The sequence below is a fragment of the Adelges cooleyi genome, unplaced genomic scaffold, assembly GCF_023614345.1.
Source record: "Adelges cooleyi isolate 19-005CV unplaced genomic scaffold, UGA_ACOO_1.1 ACOO_flye_CR_arks_rails_tigmint_CR_PRNA_376, whole genome shotgun sequence".
NCBI lineage: Eukaryota > Metazoa > Arthropoda > Insecta > Hemiptera > Adelgidae > Adelges > Adelges cooleyi.
In genome coordinates, this window is record NW_026096053.1 from 11,208,112 (window position 1) to 11,224,840 (window position 16,729).

The following is a 16,729-nucleotide window of genomic DNA, read 5'->3' on the forward strand; positions in this document are numbered from 1 at the left end:
TGTTGTTGTTGTTATTATTATGAAAATCGACTCGATTGTCTGGACGTGGGCGTCGACCGAGAAAATACTGGTCGCGGACCAGAGATAAGAGATTATATTATTCCGGAGACAAGAAAACGTGCTTTTATATAAATTGAAGCGTCCGCCGTTTCTCGCCATTCGCCCCCGTCGGTCGCCAGACTCGGCTTATAATATTATGTATAATAATATGTACACTACGATTGCTGGTCACCAGACTGTGCTTATATTGCACACAACATCAACAACAACAACAATAATAATAATATACGACCTGTGAAATAAATTACAGATCGCCGAGCGTTTTTTAATTTACGTTCACGTCGCGTCGTTCGGTCAGCAGCCTTCTTATATATTTTTTTTTTATGGTTTTTTATCATTTTTATCGTCGGCCCGTCATCCTTTTAATTGGACGGTCGACTAATTATTTATAATTGGACAATTGGTAATACGTCCTGTTACAGTTACAAGTAAAAATCATAAAACAAGAGCACAAACAGTTTTATATCCCGCCGACAAAAACCTTTAAGAAAAATCTCATTCATCTCATTTTTTTTTTTTGTACCTCAAATATGTATTATCCCTTATTCGCTCGTTTGATAAATTACAGACACATCATAAATTATTCATAACTTCGACGGAGGTGTACGAATTATTATTGTTTGGAACCGACCGAATGCATTATGTTGGTCACTTCAAAATTGTTCATGTCACGCGCTTTGTGTTATAGGACGGAAACAAGTTGCAATGTAGTCGAATAATAATTATAATAGAATGGGGTAATTTTTATTACGGCAGTATAAATCAATTTTATGGAGCACATTTATGATACAAAAAAAAAATGATAATGTTTAAATATAAGGGACATTCTGGAATAACATCAAAAATAAAAAGTATAGAAATGCATTCTAAATTAAGCACCCAATCTGTATTTTTTTTTTCAATGGTGAAAGCAACAGCAGCTGGTCCGGGCACGTTAAATACAAATAACTGACCATTTTAATGAAATCCGAACCTTTACAAATTATTTATTATTACTGTCCAACCCTCCCGTGCCACATTGTATTGTCCTTTATTAAACCGACCAGTGCGAGGTCAATTTTTTTTGTTTTCGCCAAATGTAAATTAGGATCCGTTGGACGGTCCCCCTTTTTTTTCTAGTCGAGTGTAATTCAGATTTATACAAAGTACAAACGCAGAGGTAATACATTTTATGACAACAAAAAAAAAAACCATAGAGAAAAAACAAAAATAATAACACAACGGTCCATCTTTTAAAGGTCATCGCAAAGAAGATAGGATTAATTATAACGTTCTGATCTGCAACTTTACTTCGTTGAATATGATTTTTGAAGAGAGAAAAAACAAATTAATTACGCGCTAAATCCTTTACTAAACTATATAGTCAACACGGTGCACAATATTCAATATTTATTTCCACCAATATATTATTATTCAATTTTATGCATAGGGTTTAGGCTGTTTCGAAACGAATTTTTGGTTATTAAATTACACATTATTTTGACATAATCGTTTCTATAATCTCTGTTTATATTGAATTCAAGTTTTCAGGGACACGCTATTAAATGTTTTTTTTTTTTTTACATATATCATCCGTTCAACGCATTAATACTACCAGACGTATAAATAGTATATACACCATATACATTTAGTATTCGTATGAAACGGAATGGTTATTGCGCCCGCCGCCCAGCATGTTGTGGAACAGGTTTGTATTGGAAGTATAAAAGGGTCGTTCACTTATTATAGCGTCCGCACGGTAGCTGCTTACCGCGATGGTCTAGATATTTTTCTTTCGTTTTCATCGAGTTATACTTAAGAGTAAAACGCCACAACACCCATTTTTAAGGAGTAAGGTATAGGCAATTTTTCGAGATACAGACAATGTTGTTGTCTGTATGAAAATTTGGATTTTTTGGTTTTGTTTACGGCCTTTGTAAAATTAATCCGCGCAAGGCGGGTTTTTTGAAGAAGATAACGGGCGTGTGACGTCCTTTCGAAGGTACACACTATTAATAATAAAATACAACATAAAAATGGAAAACAAATACTTATTCTGAATTATAAATAATGTCGAATGGGTTTTACAAATTCTCCGTAAATGACGTTTTACGGTTAAACAGTTTTTTATTCCGTGTGGAAAACGTCAGCTGGAAATGTTTGTGAAATGTTCAGATTATAATGAATGGTAAATATTTATTTTAAAAGCCGTCGTACAATTTTAAAACGTTAAATCTCATACTATAATCCTCTTTAAAACACATTTTTCTACATCTTTAAATACATTTATTTCAGTTATTATATTTGTACAGACGAAAAAAATTGTTTTTGTTGTACTCCGACAAATAAACCGGCTTGTGGGCAATCTGACAAACTGCTAAATATTTATTTATTTCAAGAAAACAAATTAAATGATTACACGTCGCTTTTACACGGTGTTATTAACTTTGTATTAATAAATATGAAATCGGATTCGGCAAGTAGCCTGAAATGAGAATCTACCTATTAAATAATTTATTATTTTATCGATTAAACGATAACTATACATATTTTTTTATACCCGTCACAACTGAAAAACAATTTCAACATAAAACTCAAGTTTTGAAAGGTATGATTGCAATAACCGTACCAACTTTTTTAAGAATACAAATTAAACTTCTAAAAAACTTCGATAATGTGTATAATAGATTATGGATAGAATAATTACTGTATTCCGTGTAAAAAATTAATTTCGTGTTAGGTGCTCGCCAAGTTTACTCGCCTGATTGGTTGCTGGTATTTTTCAAAAGCCTCAACAAGTTAAGAAGAATATGAACTTCCCTAACCCCCCCCCCCCTTAAACGACTGCCGTTCAAAACATAATATTTAGGTATATATTTAAAAATATGTCCACTTTAATTATGCCAGATTTTGAAAAATATTAATATAATTAACTATAATAATACATGTTGTACTGTTTGAATGTGGTATTTAGTTACATTGTAGTTACATGTATACTTTACATTCTGAATAACAAACCATCAGTAACCTGCAACTATCACTGCAATACTTATTTGAATGTTTAGACCTACTTGATTTCGGCTATTTTTAATAAGGAATTTGTATCGTTATAATTATATTTGTATTAATATTAATGACTATACTTTAATTAAAAAATTAAATACCTACAGACCAAAATTAACAGTTATAGCATGACATTGAGGGTTTTCTTTGCATGGATACTAAACTAGTAATTGTGTATACATAACGGATTCAAGAATACAATAGGAAAAATGTTTATCGTTAAGTGTGTTATCTATATTTATTAGTATTAATAACTATACTTGAATTAAAAATACACGCCATAATAAGCGATTTTAGCTTGACATTGAGGAATATTTTTGCATACTTATCAAACCGGTAACTATATACATATAACGGGTTCAGTAATACAATGATAATTATCACTGTGCACTAATTATAATTAGTATACCTACATAATATTATGTAGTTTTTCACCAATTTTTTTCCACTCTTCTATTTTTCTAGAGCCTTTTTTAATTACCCACCATTATAACTGTAATAGTCAAATAATCGTTTACTATAATCTCCAAAAAAGCACCGAAAAAATAATATGTTATTTAAATTTAATTTTACAGTATTTTTTCCTAAGAAATAAACGTTTTGTTTAAAAACAAAATTAATAATAATATCTTGCCTTCCTCGCCTAAACAGCATAGTTGATAAAGTGAATAAAATTAAGCCATATCATTATAATTCGATTTTCATTTACTCGATGTTCGAGAATTTATACATTTTTCACTATACTTGGTAATAGTGGAAATCGCATAACTGACAGTCGGGCGATTTGCATATTTAAAATACGATTTCCAGTAGCCTTTATGTTTGAATAGAAATTTGCGCAGTACTAAATTTGATGGGTGTCGATGAGAAACAACTGAGAGATAAATCAGAGCTACCGACAAACGGCCAAACGGCGTGGGATATAGCGTCTCGACGGTGGCGGGCTTACCACCGTAGCTTTAAACCTGCACCAAAAGAGTCTGTTCTCGACTCTCCCGTATCCCGTACATACATAAACATGGACTTTTTTTTTATTATGTAATATATTATTAGCTCCAGCGCGGTTGTCGTCGTCGCGGACGCACATAAAACCGTTCTTCCGGGAATCAAACGTCTCCGACCCGGGTGAATGGTATCTCGCGGAATCGCGAGCATTCGCAAAACACACCGATCGGGACAGCAAGAAAAATAATGATAAAAAAAAGAGCAAAATATATATATATATAAATTGCAAAATAAATCCAAGCTCCGGTCGTCGACGAGACTATACACAGCCGGAGATGGTTATCGCGGTGGACTGGCATAATGTAGGAAAACCGTGTAATACCTACCCGGCGAGGTCGCCCCGGTTCAAGTGTACATATTATATTATAGCTTAGGACGTAGACAGTTAATAATAATTTGTTACAAAAAAAAAAAAAACTCTGTGTTAAAGCGATACGTTTTAATTATTAGGTACCGTAAAAATAAAAATGATAACAATTGTATTATATTATATTATTATTTTATTATTGCATTACGATTATTGTTTTTTTTTTTCAACCCGTTCGCTCAACAACACATAATATGAATACGCAACGCGCTATAGATGCGCGCTTGAACCGGACAACTAGATTATAATAATAATTATTATTATTAGATAGGTATATTGTTGTCTTAGCCGACTTGTGGGCACTCGAGGCGTTCCGGCAAAAGAAAAATACTCACATCTTTTTTGCCAATGCGAGTGGAAAACAGTTATTCACCGCCAAGTTAGCGGGCGTTCGCCCCTTGCCTTTTTTACATATTCATGTAAAAAATAAAATGGAATTATTTTATTACCTTATACCCTATTCAATTTATTCTTTCATGGCCATGCATACACTGTATTATAATAATAGTTATCTAATATAACGAGCTATTCACACGCGCATTTGGCTTCATTGAAGACAACACAATCATTGGGCGGATGTTATAAGATCGGACTAGGCAGCTTAAATCCTCTTAAGAATTTATAAGATCTAAACATATTCGCTTGGGAGCTAAGCTGCATTTGTTCCAACCCTTTTTTATATTTGTACATTAAACAGAATTTAGCCTTCCCAAGCGTCCCCTTATTTCTAAGGAGTAGATACAGAGAGGGGGGAGCTATCGGGGCTGAAGCCTCCCATATGTACAATTGTGTGCATTAAAAGTGTGTTTTTATGTTTATTTTTTTTATAATATAAATCTTTAACTCTATGACTATTGCTTATGTGTACTTGAAGTGGATTTTATTTCTAACCCCCTTTTTTCATTCCTAGATCTACCTCTGTAATACTTCAGTACATCTATTTGGTTACAATAAAAAATATCACATAACATATTTGAACAAACGACTAAAAAATTACTGTTAAAAAAAATTAATAAATTATAAAAATCAAAAAAACATAATAATTTCAAGTTTTAATTATTTTTGAGAAATTATTAACTTGTATAAGCATAGAACCCATCATACAAAATACAAGCACTAAGTGAAGCAACATGCGCGGTACAAAAGGCTAAGCTTTGCATCAGAACTAAGTAAGTTTTCATGTTCATACATAGTAGCTGTTACTACAATGCAATGATATTTTTTAGTGTGTGATAAACCTGATAAAACTATGAAATCAACGTAGAGAAAATGTTATTACAAGTGTACAATAATGTATACATGACTATAAAAGATAAGCGATAAAAATGTGTTCAGTGTACTTTTATGAACACATAAAAAACATATTTGAAATATAACGCGGTTTGAAATTGAGTGAACAGATTTGCTATCGAGTTTTTTTTAACGTGGATATGTTCTTAGCCTGGGAGTCAATTTAAAATTTGCATCATCGTCATCGTCACGAAATCTGGTTTGTTGTATAATATAGTGGCCTAGTTATAATTGTAATTATTATTACAATAATTACAATACTATTATTATACTTACTCGTTTACTTGTTCATTCATTCGTGTCGTATGTGTAGGTATTGTGTTAAATAACTATTTATTGTATTAGAAATATACCTTTAACTATAACTAAATGTTTACAGTATAATAATATCACATTCGTCACAATCGTATATTCTAAATTTTAATAATTAAGATCTAAGATATATAAAGCAGATCTTAGAATATTGGAGCTGAATAAAGTGCTGAATGGACAAGAATTGACAGCACACAGGGAAACATGGAAGGGGGTTGTGATAACGGCAATCAGCCTAAATGACCTAAAAGGAGAAGAAAGCGTTTTTTTTTTTTTTATTAATTAATGCTTTATTTATGTTTTTTCAAAAATAAGTGTATAATACATTTAACATACAGGATTTAAATACAGAGCACTGTTATATTAGTTGGTAATTTTGTTTGTATCATTGATATTTTTTAAACTTTATCGACAATCGCATAATGTTATAAAACCTAGAATAGATAAAGGAATCCTGAATCACGGAAAAATGTCAACCGGAAGCCAGAAATATATCAAATATAAATGTTTTCAAACAGTTTGTTAATATCTAAACATTTAAAAATCATGTTTTGTCAGGAGATTTAATGCTAAAAAAAAATTATTAAACACATTTTTTTTTTTTTAAAACATCGTTGAAGTACAGAAAAATTGTATTATATTATTTAAAATATAATTAAAACATTAGAAATGTTTCCATAATAATTATACGTTGTAAATAATACTTCTAAAACATACAATTTCCTCTCAAAACATACATTTTTATCATTTTTAAAATGTAAACAAACTTTTGAAATCACTTAATTTTTTTTTGTTGTACAGGTAGTAACAATGATATATTTTTCAGAAAACTTTTGTTTTACAGTTTGCACTAAATGTAATATATGAAAAGAGCACGCTATAATGTTACACTGTGACATAATAAAATAAGTATTTTTAATACAATATGATGGTAATTGGAAAAAGGGTCCTGTCGATAAGGCCCGGAGCGACAATATGGGATCATAATATGACAGGTACGTTTTTTATCCAGCAATTCAATGTTATATAATATGCATGTTCGATTGCCAATCCGATACAAAATCGGTATGGTTGCCAAAGGAATCGTATATTTCAATATAATACAGATAGGAGATAATATCCTGCAGGAATGTTATGTGTGAGAACCCAAAGGATCGACATCCTTGTATGCAGTACAAGAGTAAAATACGCGTGGCGCCCTAAAGGAATTCGAATGATTTATCAACTAGACAAATGCGACCGTATACGAAGCACATTTCAAAAAAAGAACTTTAAGAAAGAGAAAACATTTTACGAAATCTTTATATCGCAAAATACCTATTCAACAAAGATTTATGTTCAATCCACCATGCGATCCTGTCAGGCGGAAAGCCGGAATCCAACACTTACCTATTTATACCAATACTTATTGAAATGCTATTTCAATTTAGTTTTCCAATAAGGCCCTTCAAATATTGGACTTCGCTATATTATAATACGATGCGCCCGTTAGAGAATTTACTAAACTATTACTACAATATTATCGCCACACATAAACTGAAAACTGACTTACTTATTTTAGTCTAGCGAAGCTCGGATAGAAAATATTTAAAAACTATTGCTCTTCTTCTTTTTATTTTTTTATGTTTAAGCGTTTTTGTTCACACGAGCCCATCATAAAGAGTAGAAATTGTTTACCGAAACTTCTTTGAAATTCTAAAAGTCATATGGCGAATATACTCGCTCGAATCTATCGGTTTTCATAAGTTTTCACGTTGACTAAGAAAAGAATAATATATAATTTGTAATATGATACTACAATAATGCATTTATAATACAGTAAATTAGTGTATTTTTGGAAATTATGATTTGTGCAGTAAATATAGGAACTCGATTTTTTCAGTTACAGTTAATATATTTAAGTATTCAAAACTTGTCTTGTCTACTTGTCTCATATGACTCATGTATTTTAATGATCAGGTGGGTAGTTTCAAGAATCCTGTACCGTAAATCCGCAATTATACCTATAGTATATCTTCTACTTGCCAAAGGCGTTATAAGTTAGGTACTCGTGAGTGAAATAAAATTGAAGTCATAAACATTGTAAAATGTCATTTTTCTTGTTTATAAAGCTGTTCTTTCGTTTATGTAGTTCAATACACCCGCTTTGAGACAGCGAGCCGTATCGAGAATGCACTACATTACAAAAATTAATTAATCATAAAATATTTCAACCACTTTTGTTGAGTAGTTTTTTTTTATAATTCCACGTGTTACTAGTTATTTATTATTGAACTTTTTATGTGTTTGGAATATCATTATTATAGGATCACCTGTACTTTGCCAATAATTATTACTCACATCAAGTGAAAAACTACCGCTATGGTCAACAACAGCTCACTTTATGTTTTAATTAAATAAAAGTTGTTTCTCTCTCGTGATGCATGAACTGTTATTTAAATTGTGTTTCAATTATTAAAAATCTATTGAACATTTACATCATTCCAACGCTGTTACCGACCGTTCGAATTTCTGTAATTTTAAGTAGATACTTTTTGTTTTGGCAACGGTACAGATCTCTTCCAATCCGTATAGAATTAGCGAATATTTTGAAACAACATATTTCCCATTACCGAGCATAGATCTGAACACACCGATTAGGTAATTTTTTTTTTGTTCGTTTTATACAAGTAAACATCTATGGCCAAAATAAATTTGTTTTTGTATCAACAGCGCAGCGCACTGATTCAATTTGTATAAATAGGCGATTTGCACGTGGCAAAACGGCTGAAACCGAAGAACCTACTTATCACATATTGGCTTTCCAAAATTTACAATTACAAAAAACCTAATGCAACAATACCGTAGAGATTAGCTACAGCTCACTTTCATTTTGCTCTGTTACATATAACGCGTGATCGATTACACACAAATACATGTGGAACCTTGGGTGTCCAATTCATGACAGTTGAAATATTATACTATTATGTTTTCCAATTTTGTATTATTATTAGCTTTCGGCTGTTTACTCTTTTTAATTCTATTTAATTAATTTCAACGCGGACAAGCCACAACGAAAACGAATTTTATTTATTGTACCTATATACTGGTATATTATGTTGTAACGGTATGATTAGCAAACGCAAACGATATCCAGCACGGGTATGTCGAATATTATTATGTTATATTAATATGAATAGCTGCAACGTAACTTGTCATTATCCGGTACAAGGTGCACACAGATAGGCTGTTGTGTACAAATAAATACAAATGATTGATGTATCCAGTTAATATTGCGGTGTGTGACACGCAAGTGTGGAATTTTAGGAAATTAGTGTTGCTTGTGATTATCCACAAAAATAGTAAAATTATAATATTATAAAACATTCAATAAGAATAAAACGTACAGTAATAATTATCGTTAATTTTCGCTTCCAGTCGTGAACACAAAATGAAAGTTACGAAGCATATTTTGTAGTACATCATTATGAAATTGCAAATATAGTCAATAGGAACTATTTTCAAGCCAATTTGTATATTTACAGAATTCATTATTTGTTAATGGTTTTACAAACCATTTTAAGAATATTACATAATTTAATGCGATTTACTTTAATGAATACAACTAATTCCATCTAAAGGGGTCGTCGACATCATTGAAAATACTACCTACTTAGGTTACTTGCTGTAATAAAATTTCAAATAAATTGTCCATGTAAAAATTACAGACAAACATAATATTTTCTCATTAAACGTGTCTAAAAACATAGAAGCCAATTATGTATATAGTAAAACACTGAAAAAATATTTTTTATTTAACTAAAATATATGCAGAAATCTAAAATTATAAACATAAAATTGTATTAAATTAACGATACATGTTTTGCGTTTTATATACAAAGATTAAAAAAAAAACAGTAATGTGATTCTTGATTCTTAAAATAACTCTTATTTATTAAAAAATGTAATTAAATAAAAATCTCAGCAGCAGTTAATTTGATCCTCTTAACGAATAGACACGCATAGATTTTAGGGACAAGTATATTTTTACCTCGCCCATCATGTAGTCAAATAATACAAAACTTGATTATTGAACAAGTATCATTATCAATTATAATAATCACACAGCAGATATAATACCAGCTAAAACGAAAGCACCCGTTTTGCTTAATATAGTATTTTTAGCACTTTAAATTGCCGTCCGATGTTTTTAATTAGATTACTATTATTATTCGAGTTTTTTTTTTATAAATCCAATGTCGCGTAACGGTTACTTGGGAAATTGGTATATGTTAAAATATACTACTTACATAATAAAAATAGTGATTTGGTGCCCTCGACACGACCGCAGTCCGGATTTAAATCGAAAACAAGTTTGGGTAATTTTTTTAAATTTTCAAACGCTTATTACCGAGAAAGGAAAATATGTATAATTCATGATGATATAGTAAATTATAATTCATACACACACACAACCGTGCTAAACATGTTTGTAAAAACGTATGATCTATGTTGAGCTGTGCGGTAGACCGGTATAAAATTGAAACGAGAAAAGTTGATTTGGGTACCGTGAATCTCAGACTGTCAAATCGAGACGCGGGTGTCACGACTATATCTTATTGCCCACGTACTTGTACCCACCGAGTATCTATATTTACATATTCTGTACTTATAGGCGAAACATGAGGTAGTTTTTTTTCTCAATTCGTTTACACGGTACAAAAAAAAAGAACACTGTCGGCGAGTAAATAGTCATCATCGGGTATAACATTATATTGGTGTTGAAGAAACGTATAAACTATTTTGCGGTCGACACCGTTTTACTTAAAGAAAGTCGTCGGCCAAAGCTCACGTACACGTTTCCAATTTTTTATGTCATTCATATTGCATATACATGGGTACCTAATTACCAACACGCAGTCATAAAATATATAAAAATGAATTAAACTTTATAAAGTGCGTCGGTCGCGCGTTCGCGTTACAGTTTGAAATTATTACAAGAACGGGGGAAATATATTTTAATTCTTAATAATAATAATAATTGCTCGTTTTATCCCAGATTTCTGATAACAATCTATATGAGGTTAGATTCGTAATCGCATGCGTAATCCGACTAATGGCGTGTTTATTAAAAATAAATATTATACTCTTGCAGCAAACACCGTAATGAGCCTATCCATACAGTCGGGCTTATGGTTTAGAGTCGGTTCAAACCCCTCGCGGTGCCGCCATTAGGTTTAACGTTCGTTTCTGTAAGTAATTTGCACGACACAGAGCTTCACGCTAAGGTATATAAGGTAAGTTTTGTGAAACGCCCACGTCAACGAACTCCTTACGGGGATCTACCGTCGTTGAACTCAAGAAGCCCACGTTGTGGGTAGCATATTATTGACCAGTTGGTTACAATCATTAGGGGGGATATAACCTAGTGATTTAACTTTTCAGCGACAAAATTAAACCTTTAACGATTACAAAACTTATTATTTTTTTTAATTAAAAATATTCCATAAATGAAATAATATAAATAACCGAAAGCAATGGTATCTAGGACCAAGGTAAGTCTCCTATCCCTGGCTGGAGTCCACACGCTATAATACATTACACAACTTTGTCAGTCGACAACACTGTGAATCCCCAGACTAATCCGATCGAAGTAAAAGAAACGTTCCTTTGCCTAAAACTACCGGCGGAAAGGATTCTGTGACTTTTTTGTTTGTTTTATTATTCATATTTGTTTGCGAAACTCGTTTTGTTTTGAATAAGTTCCAAGACGTCTCTATATTGTAATCGTATGATGTTGCACTTGACATGAAGCCGCCTCCGCCATTCCTAGACCGCGAATAATCCGTTACACCGACAGTCACGAACAAACACAACATGATATACTAATAAAATATAACGTACAAGACACACTCTGTGTACTGTTTTTCCATAACTTTGCATAATTCGTGCAAATTATTTGATTACAATACATTCACACCGTCCGCGAACCTATTTTGCAAGTGTACCTAGCACGTACTTATGCGCATAATAATAATAAAAAAAAATACGCTTACATACGGTAATTATAATAAATTTACACGGTTTCACATTGGTTTTTCGTCGCTAAATTTAATACCTTCAAGGGGATGCAAAAAAAAAATATATGTATAATGTATTTATTATTACATACATTTTATACAGCCGCAACCTTTGCACTGTTGTTGGTCTAGAAATAATTAATTACTCACGAACGTAATATAAAACTCGAGGCGGCTGGTATAGGTACATACTACTGACTACACGAAGGTATATTACATATATATATTATATTAATAAATATTATTATTTTTATTATTTTATTATCCTTTCGATAAAACGTGATGGAATTACGCGATTTGCGCGGCTTTCGTGCGGGCGAACATATTATACGGATTGGAAGTTCAAAAACACACCGAAGCCCCCGCAGGGTTTTCAAATCAAACACACCGAGAACCGTAATGAATATTTCATGCGAGCGCGTTTCACGTGTTTCGGGTGTACACATACACACACACACATATATATATATATATATATATATATGGTGGTCCAAGATAAATAAAAACCATTGGATATCGGCAAAAACGGCCGGGCGACGACGGTGCGTGATTTCCGTGCAAAATGTTATTCCGGCCGGTGTAGGTAAGGGGTTGTATAGGTGGTTTATTTATATATATATATACACCATAAAGAGGTAGATAGATAGATAGGTATATATATTGGTACCTATTTTGTACCCGTCATTCCTTTTAAAGCGGGCACAAGACACTTTGGCGGCACGGCAGGACGCGTTTACAATGTTATTATTATACACACATACACAAGTATAATATTAGTACCTATGTCCTTTATGTATATATATATTCTATTATCGGCGTGTCTGTCAATGAAATCGGCCGGAACCGCATCCCCGCTGCTGCGACTGCTGATGCTTCAACTAAGTACTAACGTGCAAAACGTTTGGTGTACCTACATTATATTATTATACCAGGTAAAGTTCTGATTAGGGTGACAAAGCTGTTTAACCTTGAAACTTTACCGAGTACTTATGGGTTCTATACACACGTAAACTTTGTACATATACAATCAGATGGTAATGTATAATGGAACGAACTTATTGAATAACGGACGTACTCGTCTCGTCGAGGGAGAAAATCGGTTTCCGCAAATGTATATATTTTACTGAATTGCAACTCGGCAACTCACAACTTTCCAGCATCAACAAAGGAAAAAGTAAAAGTTTACGACCTTGGAAATTTTGGTCATATCAACTTGTTAGCACGTGTGCATCGATAACACTGTATTGTTGCCAAACAGCAAGAACGGGTTGAGGATGTGAATCGACGGCGCGGCGCCTGCCACGTGGATGGCGCAAAAAAACCCAAAATTTCATGGCACGATACAAAGTTGAACATTTATGTTAATTTATTGGAAGGACCAGAGGTGGAAGGATGGGAAAGGTGAGGCTAGAAAATTTCACTTAAATTAAACTTGAAAAAAAAAAAGTCTATGCTTAAAAAAATATTAATTTTTATCAACAATTTTAGATGATAAATGTTCGTTGTGTAATGTTTTCAGTTTTCTTAAAGTAAGATACTTTTTTTTTAGTTTAACTATTAATTATTCATTTTAAGAATTTATACTACTAAAAAGTAAAAAAACTTGTGTGAAAAATGTGTGAACTATTTTTTTTTTTGATCATCAGATTTTGATTAATAACTGACAAATAATGCACAAACACTTTGTATAAATAATGATTTGGCGATTCCTTGCGAAATGACACTTGTTTTTTTTTTACAAAAAAAAATAATAATAGTGTAATCAATAATATCGATAACAATTAACAAATTGTACGGATTTGATGAGCTGGTGTCCCGTGTGGTAGTAGACACTAGCGAAATTATTGTCGTGGTCATTGGTACACACACACACAACACGGTGTATATATCTATGTTATAATATACATCACATTACAATATAATATGGTTTTTGTATATTTTGCTGCAGTCGCAGTCGCCGCCGCCGGTCTAGCCGTCGATATTGTTTTCGGACCGAGCAGAGCAATAAATAAAACGGTAGATTTTGGTTTGTGCGTTTTTGCGCGCGTAGCACCCAAGACAACGCGAGAAGTTCAGCAGAGAAGAACCGGAGATAAGTTCTATTGAGAAAAGGCAGTGGAAGTGGAAGAAAAAAGAAAATATCAAATAAAACTATCCGTATATCTTCGTGCGCGGGCAAATGGGGGTCGTCTCATAAATTATTGCTTCGAGGCCAAAAAAATAATGAACGCGTCGAAAGTTCGGACCCAAAGGGACACGGCTTGGTCGACACAACACAACAACACAGGCACAGCAGCAAACTCGGCCGAACGGTATACGCGTGAAAACTTTATATGTTATCGTTTTCCGTCCACTGTATATTATATTGTTATAGTGTTTCTCCTATGTACGGTTTCGTTCCGCCGAAAACCAATATCACATGTGCATACAGCGTTCCTCTTATACTTTTATTAATTGTTATTATTTATTTGCCCGTGCCATGATTTGTGTAGATTCGCAGGGTTCAGCAAAAATCATATTAATAAGAAAATAATAGGCAACAATGTAAAATTGTATAAAAACTATTGTTTATGTAGTCGCGATTTTAGTTCATTATTTAGATTTTTTTTTAAATACACCGTGTTTAAGAAAAATAATTTCATAGTGTTATTATACTGTATTAGTATTTTGATATTGTGTTATACGATAGGTAACTTTCGATTTTTTTTTCAAGAACCGGATCCGTACAGTTTTTCTTTATCGTTAGATTTTTTTTTTTTTTTTCCGCTTGTCAGGCGGCTGCTTTGACCGGGACCCTGCTTGCCGGGACCTTGGGTGCTATTTTCACCTTTAAACCTTATAACTTTGCATCATAATAACGATAATAATATTGTGTTTTTAACAAGTGGTGATTTCTCCGGGGACCGTATTGTTGTATACAACAAGTTACCGCTAGCCTATATACCACACAGGTAATTGCGAGAAACAAAAGGTATTTTCTCCCCTCGTGTATACAAGAAGTTTAATACCTTATTATTATTATTATTATTATCTTTTATTGTTATAGTTATTTATTATTTTAATTAAATATCTAAAATAATGGGCACCTGATAATAATTATCGTTCACGTGCGTTTTCTATACACCGAAATAGGAAAGCGGTGCGCGGCGGCGGCGACAGCGGGTTGTGCTAAAACGGGCGGAGATCTATGGAATGTGGTTTGGAGGATAATTAAATCGTGAGGCCTTTGTTTAGTCTTAAACGCTTTTGGATACGTGACAAAACATAAACGAGCGCGAGAGATGTGTTTACATTATTACAAACAATAAAATATAATATATAAGTGCGCGCGTGTGTATAAAATATGTCTACAGGGTAAACGAGCCTAAAAAGCGTTTATTGTTCGTAGAACGCTGATGCCGAAAAACACTAAACGCGGATCCATTTCTCGTTGTTTCAACCATTATTATACTATACGTATGGGCGGGTAAATAAAATAATATATTTACCAACACTCAAGAGTTTTATCGCCGTGTAATTCGCATAATATTTAGTCTTTAGTATTATTTTGTTTATTGTGCAATAGCAATAATTGCTTGTCGCGATAACGTTATTCAACCGCACTTTCTATTATCACCGCTGCATATGTAATTAGTAAGAATTTATTTAAAAACATTTTTACGAAATGTTGTCCTTGATAAAATATTAAAAAAGATACATAGATTGTAAATAAAAACACTAAAAACGCTACACACAATGATACACACATCACTTCCGTCACTTACGTTTTGTTCATACCTACAGTGCAGTTATATTCCTTTTAGAACGAATTAGAGTGAAATGAATTTATAAATATTTTTATGGTGTGGTTTGTCGTCAATAGCCATGTAAAACATATTTTATCAGTAATTATTTGTCCGCTTAGCTTATAATCAAATTAACGTTACATAACAGGGTCTAATAATTAATTAACGAACTTGTAATAGTTAAATCAATCTTTCATTACGCTCGGTTTGTACAATTATCAAAATAATAAGAAATCCCAGTAATTTTTCTACGCATAAAGTGTACAAATAATTAAAAGAATAGTAAAACATTAGAGAAATCAAATAAAGTTGCCACTTTTGATATTTCCTTTTTGGGTTTTGGACATACTATGAGAGTATACACCATAAAAGTGTGTTAAAAATGAAACATAAACATTTTTAGGGTTTTCAAGTAAAAACTATCGTATTTTTGGCATGTAAAACTACCAAAGTTTAAGAAAGGGTCTAACTGTTAATCGGTTACATCATTTTTAAATAATGCAGAGATATCTGGGAATTTAGGTCTAAATGACCGAGGGGGGGGGGGTTATCCTAACGCTCCGGTTAGTATTAAAGCCATATTTATTTATTTATTTATTAAATGTGACACCCCATAGGGGTATAAATAGGTACAGATGTATGAACAAATTTTGAATTAAATTACGAATTAAAAATATAATACCTTATCTTAAAAAGCGAATCGAAACAAAAATCAAAACCACTATACAAATTACAATTATTTATGATGGGGACAAACGTTAGATTATTTCTCGTATTGAAAACAGGAACTTTAAATTAAATTTTTTCTA